The sequence below is a fragment of the Pinus tabuliformis genome, chromosome 2_2 (genome assembly GCF_031772625.1).
Source record: "Pinus tabuliformis cultivar Carrire ecotype Pingquan chromosome 2_2, CPIR1, whole genome shotgun sequence".
In the NCBI taxonomy this organism is placed as follows: domain Eukaryota; kingdom Viridiplantae; phylum Streptophyta; class Pinopsida; order Pinales; family Pinaceae; genus Pinus; species Pinus tabuliformis.
The window spans coordinates 143474441-143490172 of NC_142300.1; positions in this window are offsets into that span (position 1 = coordinate 143474441).

Consider the following 15732-nt stretch of genomic DNA (forward strand, 5'->3'; position numbering starts at 1 on the left):
TATGTACTTTCCTAGCTTTTTATCATACAATTCCTTTAATACTAAAATTATAATTTTTGGAAAATGTTTCACCATGTTCATATTCACATCCATATTCCATTATCACCCTCCATATGTCATATATATCCTTTCTACACATATCATTCTAACCAACATACTTTTTCCAACCAACTACTAATGCATTATGATTCAAATGTTACATGTTTTGCAAATAATGATCAAAGAAAGAAAGGTTGATTACATGTTTTCAAAGACTTTTGATGCAACACAAAAACAATGAAAGTATTGTTACACAAGAACCAATACTAAGTAAATTTTGGTTGTTACACAAGAACCAACCAAACTAATATGTTGCACTCGATTAAATGTTTTCAAAGTCTTTTGATGCAACACAAAAATAATGAAAGTATTGTTACACAAGAATCAATACTAAACAAATTTTGGTTGTCACACAAGAACCAACCAAAATAATATGTTGCAAGCAAATGTTTTTAAGAGAGAAGACTTTGCAAAAAAGGAACAAAGTTGTCAAAAAGGAAAATATGTGAAGTTAAAAAATCGACATCAGCCAGAGTTCATGTAAAAGCAAGACAATTCAAAAGATCAAATCATGATCAATGCAATAGATTGCATGAGGACATGCAATAACTTAAGTTGGGGAGTATGTTGGGCCTCCAAATTAACCTTAATTTTCACTCCATTTTCACCTTTTATCCTCATTTTGTCATCTCATTTCACCATATTATCATTACATCACCCTATATTTCCATTACCATATGAGTTTATATTCTCATTTTCCAAAGTTATTAATTTCATGTATTTAGAGTGAATTTATGATTAAAAGTTAGAGAAATAACATGTATTTGCTTATCCCTAAAAGTGGCTTGAGTTTGATGACAAGTGTAGATCATTTGGAAGCTTCCAAGGCACCCTTATGTGGCCTCCCAAGATCAAATTCGAATTTCAACTCAAGAGGTGGACCATATTCCAAGGAGAAAGATCATGGAGATGTTGATGTGTCATGGGATTTGTTTCTAGTATTTAGGGATAAGTTGAGACAAGTGTGGGTCTAGTAGATATTTAAGGGATCTACATTTATTGAGTAGATATCCCTAATTCATGTATAAATAAGAGGAGCATCCTCCAAATCATGTAATGAAGGAGGAGGAGGGAGAGAAAACAATTATCAGTTATTCATTAGCATTAGATTTTTGTTCATTCAACATGAATAATACCATTTTCCCCAAATCATGAGTTATGAGTGTTGTTTGATTCTTAAGGTGTGATAATTGTTCATGTGTGCTCATTGAGGAATGGAAGGATCCCCATACTGAGATAAGTGCACTTTGTTGTAAAGTAATGTTGTGAATATACTAATCTTAATTATGATGTTCATCTTATTTCTTTCTTGTAAATACTTTTAGATAATTTTAGTATGAATTCATGATATGGCCATGTTTTGTTGTGTGAAGGTTGATCTCCTTTCAATAGCTAGTTTTGATGTGAGAAGGAAAACCAGAAACTCCTAAGTTAGGAGTCTCTTCTCCATGAGCTAGATTAAGTTGAAATAAGATTTACTTTCTCTTATGATTTCCTAGATTACATTTATGTGAACATTGATTCCCTTTCAGTATCTAGAGATCAAGTCCTCCTAAGTTAGGAGACTCTTCTCCATAAGCTAAGAATTGAATTGGAAACAATATTTACTTGCTTTCATTTACATGCTTTCTTTCCTGCTTTCTTAGGTGTTTGGCAATGTTATTATAGAAAGATGGTAGAAGGACAACCAGGACTCTTGAACAAGAGACTCTTCTCCATCTTCTAAAGTAAAATAATTCCATTGATCAAACATTATTTTTATGCTTTCATAGAATAGATTTGATAGTTTAGATTTGTAATATGCATTTCCATTCTAAACAAACTTCTTACACCTGTTTCATCTAAGGTCCCATATATATTGGTTTGCTTCTAAGTTTACGATTCCCCGGATTGATAAATTAAATGACAGGGATTTAGCGGACAACTAAATCGCCCAACATGAGGTAAGCCTAAACGATGCAAAATCATTATATGCTGACATCATTTATTATCTTAAGAATGGATATGCTCCATCACACCTAGATCACACTAAGAAAAGAGCTCTGAGATTGAAAGCTAAACAATATCAGCTCATAAATGATGTTCTTTTTAGAAAGAATTATGATTATGTTCTTCTTAGATGTCTTCAGAAAACTGAAGCTGAAAAAGTTTTGCAGGAACTCCACGACGGACCAGCAAGCGGACACTATGCTGGAGATGCTACTGCACATAATATCTTACGTGCAGGATATTACTGGCCTACGCTGTTCAAAGACTCACACAATTATGTAAGGAAATGTCAAGTCTACCAAACAACTGCTGGAAGACAAAAGAAGTCGTCCCTGCCACTACAGCCCGTAAACATCGAGCAACCATTCAGTCAGTGGGGCTTGGGCATAATAGGTGAGATCGTTCCTCACTCTTCTAAGCAGCATAGATACATCCTCACGGCAACAGATTATTTTACTAAATGGGTAGAAGCAGTTCCTCTCAAGACAGCTAATTCTGAAAATATTATTGAATTCATAAATCAATTTATAATCACTAGGTTTGGATTGCCAACGGCTTTAATGTTTGATAATGCATCATACTTTTCTGGAAATGCAATGACTGAGTTTGCACTTAAAAGAGGGTTCAAACTGAAATATTCGGCCAACTACTATCCGCAAGGTAATGGGTTAGCTGAGTCAACAAATAAAAACCTAATCAGGATTATTAAAAGAACAGTTGACCAGAACCAAAAGAATTGGCACAAAACTTTGGTAAATGCTTTATGGGCAGATAGAATAACGAAGAAAGCTTCAATCGACACTGCTCCCTTTAATTTAGTTTATGGGAAAGAAGTGGTTCTTCCAACTCACTTAGTCATCCCCTCTTTGTCTTTAGTACAATACATCGATGAAGTATCTACTTCCTCCATACAACTAAGACAAATGGAAATAATTAAATTAGAAGAACAACAAGAACAAGCTAAGAAAACCCATGCTCATCACCAAGCACTAATAAAATCCTCTTTCGATTCAAGCATAATGACCAGAAATTTTTTTCAGATGGGAGATTTAGTCTTGAAATGGGATAAGGCTCATGAAGAAAAGGGGAAACATATGAAATTTCAAAAGATGTGGCTTGGTCCTTTTCAGATTATTGAAGTCATAGGTCCATCAACGTTTGTGTTGCAGGATTTAGCAAGTAGAAGGGATTCTTTGCCTGTTAATGGACAAATCCATAAAATATATTTTCCATAGAAGATTATTCTTCTATTTTGTAGAATAGTTTTTCTTTTCTTTTTCATAATAAAACCAGTTGTGAGTGGTTACTACAGGTATTCGCGGAAAAGACACCAATTCTCTTTCAGATTTTGAGCTTTCGCTTGTATAAGTAGCAAAATTTTTGAAAATCTGATTTTTATTATTGACAGATACAGTTAAACTTTAGCCTAGATATGATACTAGTTTCAACTTCAAAATTTGATGAAAGCAACCTTTAGCGAAGGAATTGTTTTATATCAACACAATGAAAGGTATCAATAGCAAAATAAGGCTTCTCTGTAAGATTGTTGTTTTCAAACTCTATTATTGTCGTCCAGAGCTTTCTTAAGGAAAAATAATGACTTCCTCCCCGCTAAAGAAAATCGCAGCATTCAGAGGAACAATCTGAGAAACACTATATCTCAAAGAATAAGAGGTCTCATCACGAGACAGCTTATCATGATCACAGATACTATAACTTGCTGACTTTACCAATACTGTCCACCAAAACAGGGAAACAACTCAAGATTGTTGCAATCAAAAGACAAGGGGTCTCATCAGGAGCCAGCTTGTTCAGCAAAAGTGTAAATCAAGTGAATGACTGTGTCATAATTTTGGCTACCAAACCAAGACATTGTTCTTTGAGAATAAAAAAGGGAAAAAGTGTCAAAATGGGTTTTTCTTTGAAAAGTTGTAGATAGCCTTAAGCAGGCTAAAGGATTATTGCTCGGTAACAGGTAACCCTGTCGAGGCTATGGATGCCTGCTGGCAGCAGAGGCTCTACCTACGACAAATAAGCATATTTTAAAGCCAGCACATAGAGAAGACTTTATTTTATCTTTAAAAAGACCAAGTAGTGGCTGATATAAGTACAAGAACAAGCCTGAGGAAGCAAACAATTAGAATAGAAAAAGGTTGAAACAAAATATCATTAATAGGATAAGGCATAATGTACTTTATCTGTCCATAACAAAATTTAGACTTATGAAAATTTTTCTGTTTTGGAAGTTAAGATTCAATAGAAAAGCAGAGATAACTGATTCTTCCTAGTGAATCACCATTGTTGTGGCCACCAACAACCCCCCTCTTTGTTTAGTATTAGCAATAACACTAAGCAAATGGGGACCCTTAATAAAAGATCCAAAAAACATTTTATATAAATTTTTGTATTCTACTCCTTGAAATTATGTCATATCGCGTGGAGAAGATAAAACATCCCCTTATGAACATAATAAAAAACTGCAAAGAAGCGACGCGAAATTCATCGCATCGCACACATTAAGAAGCTCTCTTAAATGAAAATCCTAAGAAATCTCCGACGGCCGATGTGCAACGTCGCATATCGCAATATCGCATAAGAAACACACAATGATTTAATGACTCATGCGATCCGTGATGCTGCGATCTGGCGATATCTGCGATCTACGATAAATGTTATCTGCGATCTGCGATAATCCGATCTGAAAAAGCTTGCGATGACACATCTAGGTAATGGGATGATGCGGTGCTGCTATCGCCCATTGCAAATTTCCTCGGCTCAACATTCAAGAAAATTTGTCCGTAAAGCAAAAATTAGGCGCGTGCCTTAAAAGAAATTAATGAACATATGCCGAAGTGTTAATGAAGGACGGTTTTGTGTTTTTCGAAGAGTCAGTTCACGATGGGTGTCATGATTTTATACATTCATAGAGGTTAGAGCTTTCGTATTAGTATTTATTATCATTACTCTTTTCCTTTGTGTGAACTGCAGGAATGAAAAACAGGAAACATTATGAAGCAATGAGCAGGAAACATCTAAGGAAAAGGGGAAAGCATCAATGCTCGGAGAATAGAGAAGAGATGCCTTCATGAACAGATGCCACATGCAACAGAACCACATATTCCAAAGTATCACTCAACAGATGCTGAGGTCGATAGGTGATTCAACATTCAGGGTCAGAAAGCTCACAAAAGCAACATGTTTACAAAAAAATCCTGAAACTTCTACCCGATAAAGGAAAAAGGCGCTAAAGAAGGAAAACGCACCAGAAAAGCCCGGATCAAAGAACAGAGGTAGTTTTCGATGCGCGATTAGCGCTAGCGCTAATCGCGCATCGCTAAGAAAATTGTTCAGAAAGCAAAGTCCCTAAATTTCTTAGTCATTCGCAAGTCCAGAAACCGAAATAGTAAAAGCAGAAGCAGTTTGAGAGAAATTTGGGTTGTTGCCAAGTACATACGCAGTAATTCACCCAACCAGAAGATAATTCTCAAAAATATATTCTAGTGTACTAAAAAGTGGTGCCAGTGCTTGCCATTCTGTTTGCGTAACTCAAACAAAAGCAGAAGGCAACCAGCCGACTCTTCCCAGGCGAATGTTGAATTCTCACAACATTTAAGGAGCAAATGCAGAAATAGTTATGAATTAGATTCAGTTTTTAGAAATAGTTTTTCTTTAGAAGAAGGGCAGTCATTTAAACCGTATCCTAAATTTATGTAATTAAGTTATTTAGTTAGCAGTATTTAAACCCTTCTCATGCATTTGGAGAAGGGTCCAAAAATTTGTCAAAAACTTGTCCTCAGAACATGCACTTTTGCACCCTCGGAGGGGGTTTTGATGAATGGATGGATCAAGGTTTATTAATGTTTGCATTTGATATCTGCTACTGATGTTGCACTTATGTACTCTTAGTAGATGTTAGAGCAAGGAGAGATAAATCATTGTTGCTTGAAGCTTATGAGTAGGATTAGTCATAAATGGTACTTTTATCTCTTGGCCATTTTTGTTTATATTCTTAAAATGATATACAGTTTTAGTTGTTTATATGTTATTGCATGAATGTGTGAGTTACCATTTGGAACTTTTGTACGGTGGAGCCATTTATTTATGTCTGATGTATGAATAACTTATTATGCGATATGCTGTTCACAACTGTTTTGCCTAACTTTTTATGCAAAGTAGTTCATCTTAATTGATTTCTATTCTTATGATAGCTGAATGATCTTTATTACCAGTTATTGTTTGAAATCTCTTTAGATCGCATAATAGAAGAAATACACCTCGGGTTAGCATACATTAGATGTGTTGTTTTTCATTACTTTAAAATAGCATAGATTTAGTTTAAAAAGTTTGAATTAGATTAGCTTTAAGTATTCTTAGATCAACAACATCCAACTCTGCACACACACACACCCTTAGATTGGGAAACTGGTCCCATTATCCCCAGTCGGACTCGCTACACCAAACGGATAAGTAGCTTCCAACCAAGGTCCAGACCGAGTGGGTATCCCCCTTGTTGTCGACCCGATTTTCGGGGCTTCAACATGACCCAAGGCCATCGTTCAGGCAAATGCGAAAACACAACTCAATTACCAACCCACCTTTCACACGGAATAAAAACCTGTCGCTGGAATCCTCTGGAATTTGCTTTGGCCCCCGCACAACTGAAACGAAGCGACAAGGGAGAGCCAGGCAAACGAGCAACACGAAAATGAGAAAAGCCAACCTCGGGTCACAACTTAGCATTTTTGATACGAGCACGTTGGCCCATGCGCACCCATGCCCGAACGAATTTGCATGGGCGCCCGCACAGCCGAAACGAAGCAACAAGGGAGAGACGGGCAAACGAGGTGCACGAACGAGCACAAAGCCAACCTTGGGTCACAACTTAGCATTTTTTGATACAGGCTCGTTCGCCCAGGCGTGCCGTCGCCCAAACGACCCACCCGAATGAGTTCACACAGACGACCTCAAATGACCCACCCGAACGATTTTGCATGGGTGCCCAAATGACCGAAACGAAGCGACAAGGGAGAGCCAGGCAAACGAGCTGCACGAATGTGCACAAAGCCAACCTCGGGTCACAACTTAGCATTTTTGATACGGGCTTGTTCGCCCGAGCATGCCCTTGTCCGAACGACCCGCCCGAACGAGTTCACACGGACGCCATCAAACGACCCGCCAGAACGACCAAAACGAAGCGACAAGGGAGAGCCAGGCAAACGAGTTGCACGAACGTACACAAAGCCAACCTCGGGTCACAACTTAGCATTTTTTCATACGGGCTCATTCACCCGGGCGCGCCCTCGCCCGAATGACCCACCCGAACGAGTTCACACGGGCGCCCTCAAACGACCTGCCTGAATGACCGAAACGAAGCGACAAGGGAGAGCCGGGCAAACGAGCTGCACGAACATGCACAAAGCCAAAATCGGGTCACAACATAGCATTTTTTTTACGGGCTCGTTTGCCTAGGCACGCCCTTGCCTGAACGACCCACCCAAACGAGTTCACATGGGCACCCTCAAACGATCCACCCGAATGATTTTGCATGGGCGCCCGAACGACCGAAACAAAGTGACAAGGGACAGTCGGGCAACGGGCTGCACGAACATGCACAAAGCCAACCTCGGGTCATAACTTAGCATTTTTGATACGGGCTTGTTCGCCCGGGTGAACCCTCACCTGAACGACCTACCCGAGCGAGTTCACATGGGCGCCCTCAAACAACCTGCCCGAACGATTTTGCATGGGCGCCCGAACGACTGAAACGAAGCGACAAGGTAGAGCCAGGGAAACGAGCTGCACAAACGTGCACAAAGCCAACCTCGGGTCACAACTTAGCATTTTTTATATGGGCTCGTTTGCCCGAGCGTGCCCTCGCCCGAATGACCCGCTCGAACGAGTTCACACGGACGCCCTTAAACGACCCGCGCGAACGACCGAAATGAAGCAACAAGGGAGAGCCGGGAAAACGAGCTGCACGAAGGTGCACAAGGCCAACCTCGGGTCACAACTTAGCATTTTTGATACTGGCTCGTTCACCCATGCGCGCCCTCGCCCGAACAATTTCACACGGACGCCCTCAAACGACCCGCCTGAACGATTTTGCATGGGCACCCGAACGACCGAAATGAAGCGACAAGGGAGAGTCGGGAAAACGAGCTACACGAACATGCACAAAGCCAACCTCGGGTCACAACTTAGCATTTTTGATACAGGCTCGTTCGCTCGGGCACGCCCTCACCCAAACGAGTTCACACGGACGCCCTCAAATGACCCGCTCGAACAATTTTGCATGGGCGCCCGAACGACTGAAACGAAGTGACAAGGGAGAGTCGGGCAAACGAGCTGCACGAACGTGCACAAAGCCAACCTCGGGTCACAACTTAGCATTTTTGATACGGGCTCGTTCGCCCGGGCGCGCCCTCGCCCAAATGACCCGCCCGAAGGAGTTCACATGGGTGCCCTCAAACGACCCGCCTGAACGATTTTTAATGGGCGCCCGAACAACCGAAACGAAGTGACAAGGGAGAGCCAGGCAAACGAGCTGCACGAAGGTGCACAAAGCCAACCTCGGGTCACAACTTATCATTTTTTATACGGGCTTGTTCCGCCAGGCGCGCCTCACCCGAACAACCCGCCCGAACGAGTTCACACAGGCGCCCTAAAATGACCCGCCTGAACGATTTTGCATGGGCGCCTAAACAACCGAAACGAAGGGACAAGGGAGAGCTGGGCAAACGAGCTGCACGAACGTGCACAAAGCCAACCTTGGGTCACAACTTAGCATTTTTGATACATGCTCGTTCGCCCGGGCGCCCCCTCGCCCGAACGACCCTCCCGAACGAGTTCACACGGGCGCCCACAAACAACCCACCCGAACGATTTTTCATGGGTGCCCGAACGATAGAAACGAAGGGACAAGGGAGAGCTGGGAAAACGAGCTGCACGAACGTGCACAAAGCCAACCTCGGGTCACAACTTAGCATTTTTTATACGGGCTCATTCGCCCGGGCGCCCCCTCACCCGAATGAGTTCACACGGGCGCCCTCAAACGACCCGCCCGAATGACCTGCCCAAACGAGTTCACACGGGCGCCCTCAAACGACCCGCCCGAACGAGTTCACACGGGCGCCCTCAAACGACCCGCCCGAACTATTTTGCATGGGCGCCCGAAGGACCGAAACGAACCGACAAGCGAGAGTCAGGCAAACGAGCTGCACGAACGTGCACAAAGCCAACCTCGGGTCACAACTTAGCATTTTTGATATGGGCTCGTTCGCTCGGGCGCGCCCTCGCCCGAATGACCCGCCTGAACGAGTTCACCCAGGCGCCCTCAAATGACCTGCCCGAACGATTTAGCATGGGCGCCTGAACGACCGAAACGAACCTACAAGGGAGAGCCAGGCAAACGAGGTGCACAAAGGTGCACAAAGCCAACCTTGGGTCACAACTTAGCATTTTTGATACGGTCCCGTTTGCCCAGGCAAGCCCTCACCCAAACGACCCGCCCGAACGAGTTCACACGAACGACCCGAATGACCCGCCTGAACGAGTTCACACGAGCGCCCTCAAACAACCCGCCCGAACGAGTTCACATGGGCGCCCTTAAACGACCCGCCCAAACGATTTTGCATGGGCGCCCGAACGACCGAAACAAATCGACAAGGGAGAGCCAGGCAAACGAGCTGCATGAACATGCACAAAGCCAACCTCGGGTCACAACTTAACATTTTTGATACGGGCTCGTTTGACCGGGCGCGCCCTCGCCCGAACGAATTCACACGACCTGCCCGAACGAGTTCATACGGGCGCCCTCAAACGACTCACCCGAACGACCCGCCCGAACGACCCACCCGAACAAGTTCACACGGGCGCCCTCAAATGACCCGCCCGAACGAGTTCACATGGGCGCCTCAAACAACCCACCCGAATGAGTTCACATGGGCGCCCTCAAACGACCCACCCGAACTATTTTGCATGGGTGCCCGAATGACCGAAACGAAGCGACAAGGTAGAGCCGGGCAAACGAGCTGCACGAACGTGCATAAAGCCAACCTCGGGTCACAACTTAGCATTTTTGATACAGGCTCGTTCGCCCGAACGACCCTTCTGAACGCGTTCACACGGGCGCCCTCAAACGACCCACCCGAAAGAGTTCACATGGGCGCCCTCAAACGACCCGCCCGAACGACCGAAACGAAGTGACAAGGTTGAGCCGGGCAATCGAGCTGCACGAACGTGCACAAAGCCAACCTCGGGTCACAACTTAGCATTTTTGATACGGGCTCGTTCGCCCAGGCATGCCCTCGCCTGAACGACCTGCCCGAACAAGTTCACACAGGCACGCTCAAACGACCCGCCCGAATGAGTTCACACGAGCGCCCTCAGACGACCCGCCCGAACGATTTTGCACGGGTGCCCGAACGACCGAAACGAAGCGACAAGGTAGAGCCAGGAAAACGAGATGCACGAACATGCACAATGCCAACCTTGGGTCACAACTTAACATTTTTGGTACCATCTCATTTGCCCGGGCACGCCCTCGCCTGAACGACCTGCCCGAACGAGTTCACACGGGCGCCCTCAAACGACCCTCCCGAAAAAGTTCACACGGGCGCCCTCAAACGACCCACCCAAACGAGTTCACACGGGCGCCCTCAAACGACCCGCTCGAACGAGTTCACACGGGCGCCCTCAAACGACCGCCCGAACGACCCGCCCGAACAAGTTCGCACGGGTGCCCTCAAACGACCCGCCTGAACGATTTTGCATGGGTGCCCGGACGACCAAAACGAAGCGACAAGGGAGAGCCGGGAAAACGAGCTGCACGAACGTGCATAAAGAACCTCAGGTCACAACTTAGCATTTTTGATACGGGCTCGTTTGCCCGGGTGCGCCCTCGCCCGAATGACCTGCCCGAACGAGTTCACACGGGTGCCCTCAAACGACCCGCCCGAACGAGTTTGCACGGACGCCCTCGCCCGACCCGCCTGAACGGGTTTGCACAGACGCCCTCGCCCGACCCGCCCGAATGGGTTTGCACGGACGCCCTCGCCCGAACGACCTGCCTGAACGAGTTTGCACGGACGCCCTCGCCCGAACGACCCACCCGAACGGGTTTGCACGGACGACCTCACCCGACCCGCCCGAACGAGTTTACACGAGCGCCCTCAAACGACCCGCCCGAATGAGTTTACATGGGAAATGACCCGCCCGAACGAGTGTTTACACGGCAAATGACCTACTCGAATGAGTTTACATGGGCTCTGAAACACGACCAAAATGAAGTCACAAGGGAGATTCGGGCAAACGGGCAACACGATCGTGCACAAAACCCATCCCCCTTCACAAATTAGCATTTTTTATACGGCCACGTGTGCCCTGGGTGCCGTCACACAACACGACATGACACGATCCGACCTGTTTGCATGGGCACCCACACACGACATGTCCCGACCCGCCTGAACGAAATTTGGGGTTTCCACGGGCGCACGACCCGAATGAAATTTCGAGGTTTCCATGGGCGCACGACCCAAACGTAGGCACGAGGGAGCATCAAGAAAATGGGCCACACGAACGTGCAGAAGACACACGGGCCGTCACAACTTAGCATTTTTGACACGCCCACGTGTGCCCGGGCACCCACACATAACACGACATGGCCCGACCGGCCTTGTGCAAGCCGACCCGACCTACCCGAGCGCGTTTGCACGGGCACCCACACACGACACGACATGACCCGACCCGAACAAAATTTGGGGTTTCCTTGTATGGACAACCCGAACAAAATTTAGGGTTTCCATGGGTGCGCGACCCGAATGAAGGCACAAGGCAATGTCGAGCAAACGGGCCACACGAACGTGTAGAAGGCACACAGGGGGTCATGACTTAGCATTTTTGGCACTGCCACGTGTGCCCGAGCACCCACGCACGGCACAACCCGACCCGCCCGAACGAAGGCACGACGGAGCGTCGGGCAAACGGGTCGCGCGAACGTGCAGGAGGCACACAGGTGGTCACGCCCTAACATTTTTTGCACGGCCACATGTTCCCGAGCACCCACGCGCGGCACGGCACGACCCGACCCCACTCGACTCGCTTGAACGCGTTTGCATGGGCACCCACACACGACACAACCCGACCCACCCGAACGAAATTTGGGGTTTCCATGTGTGCACGGCCCGAACGAAATTTGGGGTTTCCATGGGTGCACAACCCAAACGAAGGCCCGAGGGAGCGTCAGGAAAACGGGCCGCACGAATGTGCAGAAGGCACACGGGCGGTGACGACTTAGAATTTTTGGCACGGCCACGTGTGCCGGGGCACCCACACACGGCATGGTACAACCCGACTCGCCCTGGGCGAGCCGACCCGAATTGCCCGAATGAAATTTGGGGTTTCCATGGGTGCACGACCCGAACAAAGAAGGCACATGGGCGGTCATGACTTGGCATTTTCGGCACGCCCACGTGTGCCCGCGCACCCCCACACACGGCACGGCACGGGATGACCCGGCCCGCCCGAAGGAAATTTGGGGTTTGAATGGGCGCATGACCCGAATGAAGGCACGAGGGTAGGAATATATTTGACTCTAATACATTAATATACCTGGGGTAACATGCCCTTAATATATTCAACATTTTCTTTCAACTCTTTATAACACTTTAACATGTGCTAGGCCTATTTCAATGAGCAAGAAACTCAATGACAACTAATATATATATATATATATATATATATATATATATATAGATATATATATATATATATATATATATATATATATTTATTTATTTATTTATTTTCTTGAATAAATACAAATATCAAAAGTACATTTATGAAGACCGAACCCAGTTACACTTTCTTCAACACCCCCTCTCAACTAGGGAGGTATTCATAAATCATTACAAGGTGTTTGGCTATTTTTCAATCTTGAATAATTCACATAAGAGAAACCGGATTGGCAACCCATCTGTTATAGCATCATATTAGCCAACATTGTTCATAGCAAGGTCTTGACTAACAACTTTATCTCTCATAATACCATAGCACAATGTTGGCAAGGCCAATGGCTTATAAACACCTTGGTCATTGTCTCTAAAGGTACATACCCACCCAGGTGTTCCTTGAGTATGACCTTCCAAGAAAATTCTTGTCTTGGGTTCCCATCCCTCAAAGAATATTGCTCCTCTTGCCTACTCTTGTCTTCCCTACACATCCTCAAAGAGCATCAGATGCCAAATGATTGCCCAATCCTCTCGTTATTTCTTGCCAAGTGAAGACAAGAATGTTGTGTCTATCTCTTCCCCTTGATTGGGGAAGACATGCCCAAGTTTCCTCTGACAAGGAACTTGCCCAAGCTCCTTTGTATTTGGGAACTTGTTAGAACTCCCTCTTAGCTAGGGACTTGTCCATTCATCAACAACGTCTTCTTCGTGGGTCCTTCAGCCACTTGATCTCCTTCTTTCCTTCGATGTCATGAAGTCTTTGTTTGAACTTCTTCTTGGCAGGGTACCGGCCATTGATCACTTTCCCCCGTGGTTTTTCATGTCATTGCTCCCTTCGTGGAAAGTGGCCTTCTTGATATATATCAGGTCCTTTTTGTCATCTAGCTACTCCTTTGTCACCTTGTCTATCCTTCATAACACTTATCACATGGATGCTTAGTTGTACTCGCTTGTCTCGTACTTTGATTTAGTGGCCCTTCATGACTTCATCGTGATATTGCTCTTCATTATGACATATTTGTAGAGTTGAATCGATTATCTGCACCTTACTATCTCCAAGGCCTTCATAGGTGTCAAGGGTCCTTTATCTTTTTCTTCCTTTGTTAGAGTTGTCATGCCTTCTTTCGAGAGATGTTGAGGAATCTTGTCAAATAGTTATTCTTTGTGACCGCGATGTTCTTCATTTGCTTCTTATTGGATTGATTGGTCAACCACCTTATACTCCTTATGAGAGAACTTTTTCATGTTGACCTTTGCTCCACTGTAGCACATTCCTCCGAGCATGTCGTTGGCAAAAGAGATCCTTTTATTCTTGATCGTGATTCTAGAAATTTTCCCATGACCCAATCAATATATATGGCGACATGAATTAAACTTTGATGCATACATACCTCACCTTGATTATGCTTTTATCATCGCGGCTTTATTTGATAGTTCTCCTCGATTGGTGTAGCCTTTCTTGCTTCATCTGCTCTCGCCTGTATATCATCCTCTCTTGAATCCCATAAATGGGATCCCTAATGAGACCTCTGCCCCATTTGAAAGAATACTTTAAGCAATAAGGTTGACTTAGTCATAGGAGGATCTTCCTTCTTTTGCTTCTTGTCTTCTTCTTTCACTTCTTGAGTTACATGAGCTTCTTCCCTTTTTCTCTTATTGTTGTTGTCCTTCTTAAGTTTAGGACAATCCCTTTTGTAGCGTCCATACTCTTGGCATCCAAAACGTTCGACTTTGGACATGTAGTGGCCCCAACCAATTTGTTACTTTCCTTGCAAAAAGACACTGAGGTATACTTACAAGGGGACATATACTTACTTGATAGAGTTTGAGATGTAGTGAAATTGCTTTCTTCTTGAAGACTTGATGGCTTGCCTTCCTTAGATCTTGATGTTGTTCAAATTGCTTTCTTCAAATGGACTTGCTTGATGACTTGACTCGTAGTGCCTTTCATTCTTCAAGATGGTGTAGCTTGATGTAGGTCCCTCTTTGATTTGTTCTTCTTGTAGGTGCCTGTATGCAAGGCGTTTCTTCTTGCTTTGTAGTCCATGAGGAATGATAGATGGTAGACCTTCTTGTCCTTGATGTGATTAAGACTTCTTGGCTTGACGCTTCAACCTTTTGGATTTTCTTGAGATTCCCTTTCCTTGATGTGTCACCTTAGCACCTGGGGCAATTTCCATCGCGACGAGACATGGAAACCCCAAATTTCCCGCACTTGGGATGCTTTCGACAAGGCGGGACATGGTATCCCCAGGTACCTCGCAATTTGGCGACCTTTGTCGAGGAGGGACCGGGAGACCCCATGTCACGCTCCTATCCTAGTGGTAGTATTTCAACCATGCATAAGCGGGTGCGGCACCGCCATACTTTTTCCTTTTACCAATACTTGAGTACACGGTCTGTGCCTACTTCAACACTCGGTCAATTTTCCAGTAAGTGTTCTTAACAATGCAGCGAAAATAACCTACCATAAATTTATCTTCTTCAATTATTCTTTCAACTTGTCGTGTCGTGTGGTCGTGCTGCACTGGCCCGCGGCCTGCATGACACAACTCCACACCTGAACTGCGAACCTGTCAGCCCGACTTTCCCTTCCGCGGCACCCAAACTCTGCCCATCAGTGTAGTCCATAGTGAGGGCGCATGGCACGCATGCAGTGCGGCCTGCCTGCCCGGACGGTAACCCACCCCGCTTGGCTTGTCCGCGCTACCAAGCCCGAACCGCCCTCTGTAATCTGCCCGACGGTGCGGCCCTCTTACCCGCGTCCTTCTCTTCCTTCCGTTTTCGCCCAACTCCTTCCTTCGCACTTGTTCTGCGATGTGGAAGTCTGAGTTCGATGTCCCTTCGTCGAACGCCATCCTCCTTACTTATACGCATCCTTTCGCCCAAGGGTCGTGTCTCTCGAGGATAACAAGGG